The 16,071-nt window shown below is 35.0% G+C and overlaps 1 non-coding gene across 1 annotated transcript; it reads left to right on the plus strand.

Annotated features, from left to right (window-relative positions):
* Positions 1-4,284: 4,284 nt before the first annotated feature.
* LOC122214620 lies at positions 4,285-4,391 on the plus strand. The gene has a single exon (XR_006200001.1). It is a non-coding gene; the product is annotated as a U6 spliceosomal RNA (small nuclear RNA).
* The last annotated feature ends 11,680 nt before the right edge of the window (positions 4,392-16,071 follow it).

Below are 16,071 nucleotides of genomic sequence, written 5' to 3' on the forward strand. Positions count from 1 at the left end.
AGTGTTAGTGATTTATTATAAACTAATATTTTAGGATCCAAATGAATAGGAAAGTTTTTCCATGGCTTCAGTGAACCATTTTGTCAGTCAAAGAAGGCTTGAATTTTCTATTAATCAAAAAGTGATTTTAAAAATCTGTGATCCATAGATGCCTACTTTTTGAAGCTCACAGCAACCCTATTCTCTGGAAACATTTTATTTTAACAAGCAAGGATTTATGTGTGATGCCCTTATCAGTGGCAAAGACAACACAACCCCATGGATAATTTAGCTTTAATGATATTCTGAGTTTCTGTTGGGGTCATCCTGGCTGGATTAAATTTTTTCCATTTTCTATTTTTACTTAGAAGACGAAGGAGGAGGAAAAGCCATTAATTTCATATTAGTTGAAGAGACACACTTCAGTATCACTTTATCTAAATATAGCTGCCTTCCTTCCTCTTTAAAATGTTTGTTTATAGCACCAAAACATGGCCATAAAATGCTAATGGTTGAACTATGAAACACAGACCCCAAGATAATTAGTTGCTTTCTAATTTAGGCTTCATAAAAACAGACCAAATGACTTGTTAAGTCTATTTTAAGAAAAATTCAACTATGGCAAACTACTATCTCCTTAGCCACCTGCATTTTTCAATTTCTACTTCAGTAAAACCTCATAAAAAATAATAAGAGAACCCTCTTAAGGTTTGTGGTAATTAAATATTCTCACCATCAAAAAAATGAAGACATTTCCTTCAATCAGTATATGAATAAGAAAGTGAACAAGTATGTCATATAAAGTTATTTAAATTAGAAGTTTGTATTCTATTGAACTTATAAAAATCCTTATTAAATGCAGAGTACCTGGGTGGCTCAGTCAGTTGAGCATCAGAATCTTGATTTCAGCTCAGGCCATGACCCCAGGGTCATGGGATCGAGCTTCCTGCTGAGCACAGAGACTGTTTAGGATTCTCTCTCTCCTTCTCTCTCTCTCTGTCCCTCTCTCTCTCTCCCCCTGCCCCTCCCCCCGCCACTCATGCACTCTCTCTAAAACAGAAAAAAAAAAGCCAAATGCACTGTTCTATTAATTTTTATGACTCTGGAAAAAAATTTATGCCATTGATTTTTATTAAAATTTTAATGCCTGTAAAATAAAAACAACAACACCAATACTAAAGGTAAAAATTCCACCCTCCAAAAAATGTGGTGAACTCTATTCCAAGCCTATTTCTGTGCATCCACATGAATACAAACTCTGAATATGCCGTGAAACAAAGATACATGGTAGTGTGAGAGAGTAACAAAGGAGATGCCATATTTTGGGTCCCTCCAAAAGATGACTGAGAAAAGAACTGAGATCCAGGTAGTTTATTTGGGAATTGATCCCAGGAGAATATATGAGGTAGTAGAGAAAGTGACCTAGGGAAGGGAAAAATTTAATGAAGAGCACGTTCATGAATGGATTGCCTCTGTGGACCATTGAAACCCATTCCTCTTAGAGACCTTTTAAAGAAGTAAAGGACTCTGTGGAACACATGTCAAATGTTTCCCACCCATTTATGAGGGAACTGGAGTATTTATCCACCAACTATTCTTTGGTTGAGGTTTGCCTCAGGGTCATGAAATTCTCGGCAACTTAAGGGTTGCCAATGGCACCCAAGCAAGCTCTGGGGAGGGGAAGCATAAAGATGCAGGCATCTGAGGCCAGAGATGATGTGCACAGACACTGTCCACCACAGCTGCAGATGAACTCAGAGGAGGACAGGAATGAGTTAACAATACATGCTACAGGGAATTTGATCTAGTCAGGAAAGCCAGAGAAGAATTCCCTAAGAAAAGTAATGAAGAAAAAAAAACCCACAAAAACAAAAAGGACACATTCATTTGTATACTAAAAGCAATGGAAACCAATAACAGGTTTTATATAGTGGGTTGAAATGAAAACATATGTATCTTGAAAACATTAATTTGCAGATTGGAAATCCAATACAAATAGGAGCCAGACCAAATGACGATATGCCCCTTTAAAGATGACTGTAGTTGACCAAGCTGGAGGTGATGGTCTGGGACTCATAAAGTACCATTTTTAAATGACACTTTAATGGATTCTAGCACTAGAATACTCATGTTTGTAGCTGTCTTTACTCCTTTCTAGCAACTTATGTAAATGTCTTGTGTCAAGATTCTTGATGTGTAAAATGAGAATAATGATAGAAATGGGATAATTCTTACAAGAGGGCTAACACATAGTAAGTGCTCTATTAATTTTAGCTACTCCTATAAGGAGGTAGGCTTGGGGATAAAATGTAAAATCTATTTAAAGACAAGGCAGGGCATCAGAGAAGTAATAAATAAAGGTAAAATAGCAGAAGGTTGAAACTAGACCACTTTCTCACACCATTCACAAAAATAAACTCAAAATGGATAAAGGACCTGAATGTGAGACAGGAAACCATCAAAACCCTAGAGGAGAAAGCAGGAAAAGACCTCTCTGACCTCAGCCGTAGCAATCTCTTACTCGACACATCCCCAAAGGCAAGGGAATTAAAAGCAAAAATGAACTACTGGGACCTTATGAAGATAAAAAGCTTCTGCACAGCAAAGGAAACAACCAACAAAACTAAAAGGCAACCAACGGAATGGGAAAAGATATTTGCAAATGACATATCGGACAAAGGGCTAGTATCCAAAATCTATAAAGAGCTCACCAAACTTCACACCCGAAAAACAAATAACCCAGTGAAGAAATGGGCAGAAAACATGAACAGACACTTCTCTAAAGAAGACATCCGGATGGCCAACAGGTACATGAAAAGATGTTCAACGTCGCTCCTTGTCAGGGAAATACAAATCAAAACCACACTCAGATATCACCTCACGCCAGTCAGAGTGGCCAAAATGAACAAATCAGGAGACTATAGATGCTGGAGAGGATGTGGAGAAACGGGAACCCTCTTGCACTGTTGGTGGGAATGCAAACTGGTGCAACCGCTCTGGAAAGCAGTGTGGAAGTTCCTCAGAAAATTAAAAATAGACCAACCCTATGACCCAGCAATAATATCACTGCTAGGACTTTACCCAAGGGATACAGGAGTACTGATGCATAGGGGCACTTGTACCCCAATGTTTATAGCAGCACTCTCAACAATAGCCAAATTATGGAAAGAGCCTAAATGTCCATCAACTGATGAATGGATAAAGAAATTGTGGTTTATATACACAGTGGAATACTACGTGGCAATGAGAAAGAATGAAATATGGCCTTTTGTGGCAACATGGATGGAACTGGAGAGTGTGATGCTAAGTGAAATAAGCCATACAGAGAAAGACAGATACCATATGGTTTCACTCTTATGTGGATCCTGAGAAACTTAACAGAAACCAATGGGGGAGGGGAAGGAAAAAAAAAAAAAAAAAGAGGTTAGAGTGGGAGAGAGCCAAAGCATAAGAGACTGTTAAAAACTGAGAACAAACTGAGGGTTGATGGGGAGTGGGTGATGGGCATTGAGGAGGGCACCTTTTGGGATGAGCACTGGGTGTTGTATGGAAACCAATTTGACAATAAACTTCATATATTGAAAAAAAATTAAAAAAATAAAAAATATATAATGATGAAAATAAATAAATAAATAAATAAATAAATGTAAAATAAAATGTTATATTATTCTTATTTTTAATTTATCTGAAAAATAACTGTGGGTTAAAGCAAAAATAATAACAAACATTGGGTGATGATAAGAGATAGACAAATCAATGGCAGCAATGTCATCATGGATGGGAAGAACAAACTGTAAGTGCTCTAACATAAATGCACTGCATGTGAATTGGTATGGTATTATTTGAAAGTTGACTTAAAGTGTATATTGTAAACTGTTGGGCAACTTTCACAAAACTTTAAAAGAAGTATGACTGATACACTAACAGGAAAGATAAAATGGAATCCTTAAATTCTTACTTGAAACAACAGAAGTCATAAAAGCAGTCAGGTGGGGAGAAGCAAGGAACAAATATAACAAATAGAAAACAGTTACAGGCATTATTGATACAGTTCTATCAATCGTCACTTCAAATGTGAATTATCTAAATCTATCGGTGAAAAGGGAGACATTTTCAGAGTGGGTTAAAAAGAAACAGGACTCAATTATATATTGTCTGCAAGAATCTCAATTTAGATGCAAATCCTCAGGTAGGTTAATGGTAAAGTGATGCTGAAAAATACTATACATAGTAACACTAATCAAAAGCCAGCTGAAGTAGTTGTATTAATCTCAGACAAAGTTGACTTCAGAACAATGAAGATTAGTGCTCGCTTCGGCAGCACATATACTAAAATTGGAACGATACAGAGAAGATTAGCATGGCCCCTGCGCAAGGATGACACGCAGAACAATGAAGATTATCAGGATAAATATGGGCATCATATGATGATAAAGGTGTCACTTTGCCAAGCAGACACAATAATCCTAACTTCATATTCTTCTGTGTCACTTTGCCAAGCAGACACAATAATCCTAACTTCATATTCTTCTAAGAACATAAGTGCCAAAATATATGGGGCAATAACTGATAGGATTGCAAATAGAAATAGACAAATCCATAATTAAAGTTATAGACTTCAAACCCTTTTTTCAGTAATTGATATATCAAGAAGGCAGAAAATCAGTAAGGAGGTAGATGATCTGAACAGCACTATCAATCAAATTTATATAACTGACATTTATAAAATGCTCCAAACAACAGCAGAATATACTTTTTTTCAGCCAAACTTTTAAGTGAACATGGAATATTCACTGAAACAGACCACATTTTGGATGATGAAACATAACAAAATTTAAAAGATAGAAATCATACAAAGTAGATCAGATGCTAATGGAATGGAAATTGATAATAAAAAGATAGCTGGAAAAACTCCAAATTGTTGGAGGCTAAACAACACATTTCTAAATAATTTGGGTCAAAGAAGAAGGCTCAGAATAAATTTTAAAAATTATTTAATTAAATGAAAATACAATTTATCAAAAGTTGTGGGATGCAAGCAAGTAGTGCTTATTATGAAATTCATCATATTAATTATATATACTATAAAAGAACAAATATCTAAAAAATATTTAAAAGGAAAAAACCCCAATGTCTTGCCTTAGGAAGCTCGAGAGGAAAAGAAGGTTAAAAGTAAAGTAAGCAGAAAAAAATAATATTAAAAACTGGAACAGAAATAAATACAATTCAAAACAAAAGTCCATGGAGAAAAGCAATAAACCCCAAGACTGTATTTTCAAAATACCAGTGAAACTGAAAAACCTCTAGCTAGAGTAAACAAGAAAAAAAAAAAAAAAAGGAAACAATTCACAATTTAACAAGATCAAAAATAAAATAAGTAGCCACTATATTGAAATTAAAATAAAAGAATACGATCAACAAATCTATGTCCAAAAATCTGATAACTTAGATGAAATGGAGAAATTCCTTGAAAGACAAACTACTAAAACTCACACAAGGAGAAATAAAGAATAAATAAATTGAATACATCTATTAAAGATTGAATTAATACTTACTAACCTTAAAAAAGAAAGCAAAGGTCCAGATAAAATTTTACCAAACATGTAAGGCAAAATAATATCAAATGTACAAAATCCCTTACAGAAAGTAAATGCAGAGAAAATACTTCCTTACTCATTTTATGAGGTCAGAATCATCCAAACACCAAACCAGATAGAGACATTACACAAGAAAACAAGACACCAGTATTTCTAATAATCATAGGTGCAAAATTCCTCAACAAAACATGACCAAACTGAGTCCAATAGTGTATGAAAAGAGTTATATACCATGTCCAGGTACACAAAGTTGGTTTAACATTTGAATATCTATAGTGTAATCCCTCATATCAATGGGCTAAAGAAAAAAAAAATGACCACATTAAAGAAGAAGAAAAAGCACATGATAAATTCAACACCCATTCAATATAAAACAAATAAACAAACAAAAAACTAGTAATAGAAGTGAAATTCTCAACTTGATAAAAAAGAACTGCAAAAACCTATAGCTAATATGATACTTCATGGTGACAGACATGCTTACCCTTTTAAGATGAGGAACAAAGCAGAAGTATCCCTACTCACCGATCCTACTTAAAACTGTAATGGATGTCCTAGTGAAAATAAGAATATAACTCCATATTTTAAAATTTAAATTTTATTTTCTTATTGAAGGTATATTCATGGAACATAAAAATTAACCATTTTAAAGTGAACAATTCAGTGAGATTGCAGTGTTGCAACCACACCTTATCTACTTCCAAAATATTTCCATTACTCCAAAATAAAACCCCATTGCACATTTAGCAGGTCAACAGTGGATAACTTCTTCCCCAACCCCAGTTCTTGGTGTCTACCAATCTGGTCACTGTTTATATAGACGTACCTATTCTGGATATTTCATATAAGTGGAATTCTACAATATGTGACCTTTAGTGTCTCAATTCTTTCACATACATAATGTTTTCTAGGGTTATTAACATTGTGGAATGTGTCAGTAGTTCATTAGTTTTTTATTTTAACAACTGAATAATATATATATGCCACAATTTTTTCCCATTTATCCACTGATGGACATTTGGGCTGTTTCCTACATTTTGGCTATTGTGAATAGTCCTACTGTGAACAGTCATGTTCAAGGACTTGTTTAAGTACCTATGTTCAGTAATTTGGGGTATATATCCAGAACTGGAATATGCTAGATGATATGGTTATTGTATGATTAACTTTTTGTTGACATCCTTGTCAATACTTGTTATTTTACTTTTCTTTATTATAGCTATCCTTGTGGGTATGAAATGGTATCTCCTTGTGGTTTTGATTTGCACTTCTCTAATGACTACTGATGTTGAGAATTTTTTCATGTGTTTGTTGGTTATCTATGTATCTTCTTTGGATAGATGTCTGTTTAAATCCTGTCTATTTCTTAAATGGTTTGTTTGGTTTTTTTTCTTGTTACATTGTAGATCTTTGTATATTTTGGTTACTTGAGCCTTATCAGATACGTGTCTTGTGAATAATTTATTCCATTCTGTAGGTTGTATTTTTATTTTCTTGATAGTTCCTTTGATACACAAAAGCTTTTAATTTTGATAAAGTCCAATTTATTTTTTCTTGTGTTGCTTTTGGTGTCATATCTAAGGATTTATTACCAAATGCAAGGCCATGACGCTTTATCCTTCTATTCTCATATAAAGAGTTTTATAATTTTACATATTTAACTTACTGATCCATTTTGAGTTGATTTTTATATGCTGTGAGGTAAGGATACAACTTCATTGTTTTGTATGTGGTATGTAATTGTCCCACTATCACTTACCGAGGAAACTGTTCTTTAATTGCTGATAGTCTTGGCACTCTTGTCAAAAATCAGTGAAGCACAGATGGTATACATTTATTTCTGGATTATCAACTCTATTCTATTGGTTGAGATATTTATCTTTATGCTAATAACATACTGTTTTCTTTACTGTTGCAATGTATTAAGTTTTGAAAGTGGCAAGTGTGAGTCTTCTAACTGTTCTTTTTCAAGATTGTTTTGGCTATTTCAAGCTCCCCATAATTTGTTATGAATATGAAGATCTCTTCCTCCCCTTTTTCAACAAAGGCTATTAAAATTTTGTTAAATATTGCACTTTATCTGTATAATATTTTGAACATTTTTGAAATCTTTATGTCTTTGAATCACGTACATGAGATATTTTCCCATGTATTTAGGTCTTTTTAAATTCCATAAAATGTGTTTTAGCTTTCAGTATACAACTCTTTCACCACCATGGTTAAATTTATCCCTAGGTATTTTATTCTTTTGGACATCACTGTAAATGGAATTGTTTTCATATTTTCTTTTGGCTTTTTTGTGTCCAGTGTATAGAAACACAACTGATTTTTGTGTGATGATCTTATATCTTGCAACTGTTCAGAATTCATTCTGAATTCAGAAAGGATTTCATGAACTTGTTTCCAATTCTTTTAAAACCTTCAACTTTACATATTGCTCTAGTTAAATTTTTCAGTGGCCTACAATTAACCTAAATTTTTTGAAAGTATCTATGAACTAACTTTAAAGTTTAGATGGAAAGGCAAAAGACCAGGAATAACCAACACAATATTAAAAAATAAGAAGAAAATTGGAGGACTGACTCTACCTGACTTCAAGACTTAATATAAAACCACAGTAATAAAGACAGTGTGGTATTGGCATTGGTATTCATATTGAAAGAACAGACAAATAGATCTATAGGACAGAATGGAGAGCATAGAAATAAATCCACATAAATATAATCAACTGACTTGACAGTGGAGCAAAGACATTCTCTTCAACACATGGGTCTGGAATAACTGGACACCCACATGCAAAAAAAGTGAATCTAGACACAGACCTTACACCCTTTCCAAAAACTAACTCAAAGTGGATCACAGTGGCGCTTGGGTGGCTCAGTCAGTTGAGCTTCTGACTTCGGCTCAGGTAGTGATCTTGCATTTGGACAGTTCAAGTCCCACATCAGGCTCTGTGCTGACAGCTCAGGACCTGAAGCCTGCTTTAGATTCTATGTCTCCCTCTCTCTGTGCCCCTCCCCCATTTGTGTGCATTCTCTCTCTCTCTCTCTCTCTCTCTCTCTCTCTCTCTCTCTCAAAAATAAACATTAATTTTTTTAAAGTGGATCACAGAACTATATGTAAAACAAAAATATGAAACTCCTAGAGGATAACACAGAAGAAAACCTAGATAAACTTGCTAGAGTGATGCCTTTTTATTTTATTTTTTAAATGTGTATTTATTTTTGACAGAGAGAAAAAGACAGAGCATGAGTAGGGGATGGACAGCAAGAGATAGAGACACCAAATCCAAAGTAGGCTCCAGGCTCAGAGCTGTCAGTACAGAGTCCAGCATGGGGCTCAAACTCACAAACCATGACATCATGACCTAAGCTGAAGTTGGACACTTAACTGACTGAGCCACTCAGGTGTCCCAGAGTGATGCCTTTTAAGATAAAACACCAAAGACACAATCTATGGAAGAAAGAATTAATAAGTTGGACTTCATTAAGATGTAAAACTTCTCGGTGAAACACAATATCAAAAGAATGAGTAGACAAACCATGAATTGGCAGAAAATATTTGCAAAAGACACATCTGATAAAGGACAGTTATCCAAAATATACAAAGAACCCTTAAATTTGACAAGATAAGAAACAACCTGACTAAAAAGTGATCCAAAGACATTAACAGACTCCTCATCAAAGATGATATACAGATGGCAAAGAAGTGTATGAAAAGATGCTCCACATCATATGTCATCAGGGAAATGAAAATTAAACATCAGTGAGATACAACTACACATATATCAGAATGGCCAAAGTCCTGTACACTGATAACATCAAATGCTGACAAAGATGTGGAGCATCAGACACTCATACAGTTCTGGTGGGAATGCAAAATGGTAAAACCACTTGGAAAAAAGATTTGGCAATTTCTTACAAAAGTAAATATACTCTTACAATATGATCAAGCAATCATACTACTTGGTATTTACCCAAAGGAATTACAAATTTATGTCCACACAGAAACTTGCACACAGTCTATAGGAGCTTTACTATTAACTGTGCAAACTTGGAAGGAACCAAGTTGTCTTTCAGTACCTTAATGGATAAATAAACTGTGGTACATCTAGAAAATGAAATATAATTACTATTCAGTGCTAAAAAAAAATGAGCTATCAAACCATGAAATGACCTGAAGGAAACTTATATGCATATTGTTAAGTGAAAGAAGCCAGTCTGAAAAGGCTACATACTATATGATTCCAACCATATGACATTCCAGAAAAGTCAAAACTGTGGAGACAATAAAAATATCAGTGGTTGCTAGTAGGGGAGAAAGGTTGCTGTGGAGATGAATAAGAAGAGCACAGAGAATTTTTAGAGGAGTGAAAATCCTTTGTAAGATATACAGCGATGGACCTATATCATTGTACATTTGCTCAAATCCTTAGAAGCTACAACACTAAGAATGAACTCTAGGGTAAACAATGAACTTTGGGTGGTGATCATTAGTCAATGTACGTTCACCCTTGATAAAATATGTGCCCTTTTGGTGAGTGACATTGATAAAGGGGAAGCATATGCAGGTGTGCAGGCAGGGGTATAAGAGAAATCTTTGGACTTTCCTCCTGATTTTATTGGCAACCTAAAACTGCTATAAAAAATGAGTATATTTTTTAAAAAGAATATTTTCAGAAATCTTGTTAAGTTGCTTCTTGAAGCCCAGATACATCATGCTTAATACATTTACTGAGCATCTGTTTAGTAATCCTATCAAGGGAAGAAATGAACTATATCTACAATGACTTGCCCTACATGAATATACGCTGATTCTTCATGATCATTTTCTTCTTAGTGCTAAAAAACTATCCTTTTAATAATGTACTCTAGAATCTTGCTGAGATAAAGTCATTAGTCTACAGTTTCTGGAATATACTGTCTTTTCTTTTTGAGAATAAGAAATTTTGCTAGCTAATGGTCACAAGGAAAAGATGAAGATAATTAAAGAGTGTTTATTAAGATTTATTGCAGAAAATGAATATTTTATTTATTTATTTATTTTTTTAATGTTTATTTTTGCAGACAGAGAGAGAGAGAGAGAGAGAGCAAGCATGAGTGGGGGAGGGGCAGAGAGAGAAGGAGACACAGAATCTGAAACAGCCTCAGGCTCTGAGCTGTCAACGCAGAGCCCGACTTGGGGCTCAAACTCACGGACAATGAGATCATGACCTGAGCCGAAGTTGGACGCTCAACCAACTGAGCCACCAAGGTGCCCCAGAAAATGAATGTTTTAAAATACAATGGATAGAATTACCCTGAAAAGAAAAGAAGAATATACATGATTCTGAGGCGGAGGAAGGAAATTTAAGCTTTCATCAAAAGAATGATGAACAGAAACTGGTGACAGTAAAAGGAGAAGGAAAAGGATATAACAAAAAACAAAAAGTAGAGAATTAACCCCACAGAAAGAAGCAGCCACATAGTCTGTGACACACACACACACACACACACACACACACACACAAAGTAAAAAAGATTATTACCAAATATTGGCCAGATCCAAAAGAAAGTAAGACCTTGAAGCTTTTGACAATACTCTGAGGTATCACCTAGAAGTTTAAAACATTCTCAACAAAGCCCATCAGAGTGGAAGAGAGACCCAAGTTAAGACATTTATAAACACTGCAGTTCACTACCCACCCTTGACAACTCATAATGAAACCAGGGATGGGAAGTGGGAGTCAAGATGGTAGAATAAGACAAGGTAATTGTGATTCACTTGTGATTCACTCCAATTCCCTCAGCCTACCAACTCTATTAAAACCCTAGTGATCCTGTACATAGCACATAAGAAGGCCATGCTCTTAAATCTTCATACAGATTACCTTCCTTTTATTTATTTATTTATTTTTTAAATTAAAAAAAAATATATTTATTTTTGAGACAGAGACAGAGCATGAGCAGGGGAGGGGCAGAGAGAAAGGGAGACACAATCTGAAGCAGGCTCCAGGCTCTGAGCTGTCAGCACACAGCCTGATGCGGGGCTCGAACTCACAAACTGTGAGATCATGACCTGAGCTGAAGCCGGACACTTAACCGACTGAGCCACCCAGACGCCCCAGATTACCTTCCTTAATATTACAATAATTTAGTGTACTGTTATGCACATTTTGTCAATAGATACATAGAAATTAAATGGTTTAATTTTCTCCAAGTGATGCTGCTAGTAGATTGTGGAAATGCCATATTCAATTCTTTTACTTCAGAGTCTAATTTCTTAACAAGTTTGTAACCTGGGGTCATACCACTTGATCTTTCACTATGCCTACTCTTAAAATTTAGATATGGCTAAATGTTGTGATATTTTTTTCCTGAATATACGGACGTAAAAACCACTTAAAGGTAATGCAGGGTTGAATTGAATGGAGATAAAACTGTCACACTTAACTTCTGTTCAATAGGACCCTGAAATGCAGTGTCAAGGATTATACTCAAAAGCTAACTCTTATATCACTTAGGTTGAATAGAATCTCAGGCTCATGGAGCTCTCCTTCCTGTATATAAAATGATACAACATGGTTAGTCTAAGCCCCTGTGTTTATGCCTTTTTTCTCATCCCCAAGTGTAGTAGAATATAGAATACTTTGGTAATGGAAACCCTATTTCTTTTAATCCAATTCTGAACTGAGTCAGCAAAATTATTCCAAGCCTGACATTTTCAATGCTCGTGCAGTTGTTATATTCCAGGGGAATGTGACTACACTGGAAGGTGCCCAAATAGGGAAGTCAGAACAGTGAAGTGTTGTTTGATGCACCCAGCTGGGTAAGTCGGAATGAGACCTGTGCCAGGGACCCAAACAGCCAATGGACTATAGAAAGGATAATGAAGCAGGGAAAGCTAGTTGACCAAATCCAAGCGAGGAGATATGAGATGAGACAGAAACCCAAAGAATATGAGATATGAGAAAAGATAGAAGCCCAAAAGAGAGCAGATGCCAAGGTCAATTCCTTCATGACGTTCTGACATAAAACTGGTTTATTGCAAAGTTCTTTAGAAAAGTGACTCAACCTCATAAAAACTTCCAATGTTAGCCAATTGCAATGAAATTATGCATGTATTTTACCAATCATCTCTGTGGGTTTAAATGATGATGATCAAGCCCTACTGGATTTTGTTTCATTCTGACATATATTCTAAAGTTAGGATATTAACCTGAAGCTCAGAATCTCTCTCCAGACTTTGGACTTACAAATGGATTGGATCATTTTCAATAGCCATTTGTTTTTTCTGGCTAGATTTGTGGTCCAACATGTTTCCTGTTGGTCAGGAAATACTGAAAGCACAGACTTTCCTCAGGAATTTTGCCATTTAGTTTCCAATTCTTTGCCAGAATTCAAACATGTCAAATACAAGGATGGTGGGGATGCAAAAAGTGAAAAAAAAATAGCACAAATTTTCAAAACTAGGGAGAATTTCATTCTTTGGGAGTAAGGAGTGAAGAATTTTAAAAGAAATCATCAATAAAAAATATTTTATAAGCAACCTGTTTAAAAAAAATTTTAGATGCTTTAATTTAGGTTGCCATTCTATAAGACTGATGATTAAAAACAGTATTAGAGCAAAAATTCCCTAAAATTGAACAGTGAAATATACCACTAGTATTTGATGTATTGGATCAGTTTTCTTGGTTCTCTTTGATGAGTAACATAATTATTATAGGATACTCACAATGGAATATAAATAATAATCAGTTAAAACTGATTAAATATTATTGCCACATTGATAGTAGATGAGAACAGTCAAAAGTAGTATCTTAAACATTTTCCAAGCATGTACCCTATCTCTTCCTTTATCTCATCCACACCTGGAAGAGGGTATTTTATAAGTACATTGTTTCTAAACCAGTATAAAAAGGGCATATTTCCAGGGGGGAAAAATGTGGATGGCAGACAGGTTTGGCAGCACCAGAAGGATAAAGAACCTGGGAATGCCTGGATAAGGTAATGGGCTTTGGTCTAGACACTGTTAAACTCAATCTGGCAGTACTGTATTTGACTTGGGACTTAGTTAAAATCCTGCAGTGGGTGGTTCTGAAAATAAAAATCCAGTTAAACCATCTGGCTCTTCAGCTATGCAAAATATAAAACAATTTGCCTGGCTACCCTCTTTCCATCACTCCCTCTCTGATGACTTTCATTGCTAGATTCTATTTTTGGCATTTTTATTATTCAGAAAAACATTTAAGCATGCTGAATCCCCCTCTACCAATTGACACCGATAGCAAAGCATTTCAAAGCCTAATGCATTGACAGTCATAAATTATCTTTTGAAAAGTAAAAACACAGACATTAGACTAGATGATATTTTTCCTACTTCATTTTACTATCACAAAGTTTTATCTTTCGAAATGCGGTTATATAGAGATGCAATTTACTTAGTGCTCCAGTGGCTGGTTTTTGAGGTTTTGTAAGCTATTAAACCATTACCCAACTTACTCAAATAATAAATCTTTTAAAATGGAAAACAGCCAATCATGAAGTGACAATAATATAGAGCTAGAAAATGAATTCAGGTACAAATTCATATTTAATGGATAAACATCAACGGCTATGGAATTGAATGCTAAATATAGTTAATTTAAATTGCTAGCAATCTCCTTTAAAGCAATCCATACTTTCTCAGAAAATTAAATAAACTATTGTATACATTAGTTTTGGAATGCACATTTTTCCTCTGTAAAGTATCTAGAAAGATACACAAATAAGGTTAATCAATATATGAAACAAAAAGAAATGTGTAAATGGAATACTATGTGGCAATGAGAAAAAATGAAATATGGCCTTTTGTAGCAACGTGGATGGAACTGGAGAGTGTGATGCTAAGTGAAGTAAGCCATACAGAGAAAGACAGATACCATATGGTTTCACTCTTATGTGGATCCTGAGAAACGTAACAGAAACCCATGCGGGAGGGGAAGGAAAAAAAAAAAAAAAAAGAGGTTAGAGTGGGAGAGAGCCAAAGCATAAGAGACTGTTAAAAACTGAGAACAAACTGAGGGTTGATGGGGGGTGGGAGGGAGGGCAGGGTGGGTGATGTATAGATATGTGTATATATATATACACACATTGTACCAACAAGAAGATACATGTTTTATGACATATGTGTGTATATATATCATGTGTTTGTATACTTTGTGTGTGTATATATCCAGGCAGCATTATTTATTTATTTTCAAAACTGGGAACAAGCTAAGCATACATAAAATGTAAACAATGCACGATATGTCCAAAGAATGTGATATTATGAAGCTATAATGATTTAAATTTATTTTATTAACATGCCCATTTATCGATGATTATAGAATTCAAAGAAGGACATTTATTAAGGTTTCTGGCAGGCATGACTTCCTAGGTGTGTGTACGTGTATGTGTGTACAGGTGTGTAAAATGTGGGAGGGAAAAGAAGAAACAAGAATGGTAGAATGTTGAAGCTGAGTGATGTACAGGAAAGTGCATTACACTTATCTTTCTGTTTTGTATGTTTGAAAATTTTCATAGCATTTTTTTAAGCACACAAGATTTCACACCTCTTTTTAATAGTACAACGACCTTTGAACAAGATGAGTTTGAATGGCGGGGTTCGCATATACACAGAACTTTTACACCACAGTACTGTAAATGTGTTTTCTCTTCATTATGATTTTCTCAGTAATGTTTTCTTTTCTCTAGCTTACTTTATTGTAAGAACACAGTATATAATACATATTACATACAAAATACCTGTAAAATGACTGCTTATCACTAAGGCTTCAGATCAACAGTAGGCTATTAGTTAAGTCTTCAGGGAGTCAGAAGTCTTATGTGGATTTTCCACCATACTGAGAAGAGAAGAGAGCTCTACCCACAACCCTGACATGTTATTCAAGGGTTAATTTTGGGGTGGTGGAATTATGGACATTTCATTTCTCTTTTTATCAGTGAATGCATATTACTTAGTTAATATTTAAAAAGTAAAAATGAACAAAAAAAATTAAATCTACAGAAAAACATATTTTGCTTGTTGTTTCCCCAACCCTATGCTTCATCCAAATGTTTCTGACAATTTCACCTTCCCTCTTAAACCTACTTGATTTCCAAAGCCAGTTCTTACCTTGAGCTAAATGGATACAGTGAGTTGTAGTTCAGACAACTTTTGGTTCCGCATCAGTCTCTTTGCTCCTGCTGAAGCTATAACCTCTATTTCCAGTCTCTCGCTATTGCCCAGAGCCAACACTTGAGCCCCAACAATTTTCCTGGACTGATTTCTTTTTCTCTGTTGTTATTCTGGTTTGCATTTATGTGTATGTGGGCCTACAGGTCTACCTGCTCTCCTGACCTCAGTCAATCCCTCTCCACTTACACCTACCTCTCTCTAGTCTTCTGCTTTGGCTTTTGCCCTTTTCTCCCTAGATTCATAGCATCATTTGTTTTTTCTCTTGTTAATTATCTTCACCCATTTGGTTTGTATAGCA

The sequence above is a fragment of the Panthera leo genome, chromosome A2 (assembly GCF_018350215.1).
Source record: "Panthera leo isolate Ple1 chromosome A2, P.leo_Ple1_pat1.1, whole genome shotgun sequence".
Lineage (NCBI taxonomy): Eukaryota > Metazoa > Chordata > Mammalia > Carnivora > Felidae > Panthera > Panthera leo.